Source organism: Solanum tuberosum, unplaced genomic scaffold (assembly GCF_000226075.1).
Source record: "Solanum tuberosum cultivar DM 1-3 516 R44 unplaced genomic scaffold, SolTub_3.0 scf00176, whole genome shotgun sequence".
NCBI lineage: Eukaryota > Viridiplantae > Streptophyta > Magnoliopsida > Solanales > Solanaceae > Solanum > Solanum tuberosum.
In genome coordinates, this window is record NW_006239100.1 from 724,400 (window position 1) to 726,973 (window position 2,574).

Consider the following 2,574-nt stretch of genomic DNA (forward strand, 5'->3'; position numbering starts at 1 on the left):
ATAGGAAAACAGAGGAGAAGAATAGTGTAGAAGGAAAAAATAGGAAACAAACCTTTAAACCAAATTAAAATAGAAATTTGGTTAGGGAAATATAGATGTAATCATTTTTTTTCTGGAGGATTTTCATCTTTTTAAGAAACTGTAAGAATCCATTTTGGTATAGGATAACATATATCATCTATAAATTACTCTCATTAGTATGTAGAACATAATATACAACAAAGATACTGCACATTCCATTCTTAATTTCCAATGGCGGAATTATTGTGGAAGAGAGGCACAACTCTTGGTGAAGGTGGATTTGGAGTCGTCTCGTTAGCTGCTACCTCCAACACAATATTTCGTGGTGTTACTCTTCCCTCTCTCATTGCTCTCAAATCATGCAACTTCAATGCTTCTCAATCATTGAAAGAAGAAGTCGAAATCCTCTTAATGTTCAAACATTCTCCTTACATTGTTCACTGTTTCGGAGCTAATGTCTCTTTTGAAGATAATGTCAATCCTTACAACTTATTGCTCGAGTATACTTCCAGAGGAAGCCTTGCCGATCGTCTTCAGAACTGCAATTCACTGCCGGAGTTTGAAGTTAAGAAACACACGTAAAATGTTCTTTTAGGGCTCAGTTGTATACACAATAAAGGAATCATTCACTGCGACATCAAACCTGGAAATATTCTCCTTGTGGGCGGGGACAAAACTGCCAAGATCGTTGAATTTGGGCTCTCTGTGACCTTGGAACAGGGCATGAATCAAAAACAGGGAGTTATCAGGGGAACAAAAAGGTTTATGGCACCTGAATCCGTGATTAACACTGAGTATAGCCCACAAGTTGATATTTGGGCTCTTGGCTGCGCTGTCTATGATGGTGATGAGGCTGATAGACAAACGATATAGACAGACGAGAGAGACAGACGAGAGAGAGAGAGAGACAGACAGACAGAGAGATAGATAGATAGATAGATAGATAGAGAGAGAGAGAGAGAGAGAGAGAGAGAGTAGACAGATAGATAGACATAGACAGAGAGTAGACAGAGAGTAGACAGATAGTAGACAGACAGACAGATAGATAGATAGATAGATAGATAGATAGATAGATAGATAGATAGATAGATAGATAGATAGAGAGTAGACAGACAGACAAATACTGATTTTTATATATATAGAGAAGTATGTATGGTCCCTCTTTAGGATCTCACATGCAGCCCCTTATTAGTTTAATAAAAATAAAATTGTATTGTTGATCAACATTCTTTATAAAGAAAGTCAAGTTGTTATATCTGTCTTGCAAAGTTGAGTTTGTTATTATGATTGAATTGCTAGGTTAGAAATCTATGGTTTCCTTATTAATATGACTCATCTGTTGTGCTTTTCCATATTTGTGCCCTCTCTTTTGTCACCAATTTAGACAATGTTTTACCTGTCAAGTACTATTGGTTTTGGGGAATGATATTTTGACTCGTGAGAATTATACTGTCATGCTCGAAATCTAAGCTTGAAGCTTCTCATTGTGCTCATCTCTAGTACAAACGTTGTATATTAATTCATCAACATCACTCCTCTTATTTGTGTGCTCTTCCCTGGAAAAAAATGGAAATTGATTGCCATAGACATGCATGTGTTAGATTTTTCATACGAGAAGTGCAGCCGACTGTTAGAAACTAACTCATAATTGGAATGGCTTTTATACAAAATACTGTCTGCATACAAATATATACAACATTCATATGTATAATCCGTTCATGTACTTGTTAAACCAGATGAATTGATAAAATACATGGATCGAGTTTATATGTAGAAACGAAGACTTTTTTTTGGTAACTAAATGATTTCATTACCAAATGGTCAATATAATTCGTACATAAAAAGGAGTATTGCTGGACATCATGCCTCAGCAGCCTCCTAGCAAAGAAACAACATTGCAATAGGTACTATTCTAAGCAAAAACAATTCTTAAGACTACTATATCAAACTGGGTAAAAATTGTGGTCTTCAAGCCATGTATTTAGTTTGACAACTCTCCTTGCTTTGATAGAAATGAAGACTTACCTAGAGACAGTATGAACCTGCTGTATGTTATCCTTCCAAGTGTCCTCGATGGGATGTTTGGTATTGAGGCTTAGGAGAAACAACCTGGAGATCCCAGGTACAATACCAAATCCGTTTTGGTGAAAAAGGTTTACTATACGAGTTGTTAGAGTAACAGGTCCCCACTAATCAATTGGACCACCGGCAAGTTAATCCAGACATCATCCCCAAAAAGAAAAAAGGGAAAAGGTTCAAATTTTTCACTGTACTATCTGTAATTTCATAATTTTTCCCTTACTTACACTTTTGTCCATTTATACCCTTCTCATTTAGCTTATCGTCTCATATTTTCCCTCAACCATTAATGTAGCTCTAACGTGAATTTGGTGGACTCTAAATATGCGTTCTACACATCTAAAATGCTTCAAGACAAAGCATGTCCAAATTCAGCCCTCAGCTTTTGACTATGGTTGAAAAAATTACCCCTCAGGTTGGAGCTCCGGTAGTGATCAAGAGCAAACTAAGACTTTTTCCTCTGCAATGGAATCG

At 36.4% G+C, this 2,574-nt stretch overlaps 1 pseudogene; it reads left to right on the plus strand.

Annotated features, from left to right (window-relative positions):
• The first annotated feature begins 252 nt into the window (after window positions 1–252).
• Window positions 253–894, plus strand: LOC102590222 (mitogen-activated protein kinase kinase kinase ANP1-like; annotated as a pseudogene).
• Window positions 895–2,574: the final 1,680 nt, after the last annotated feature.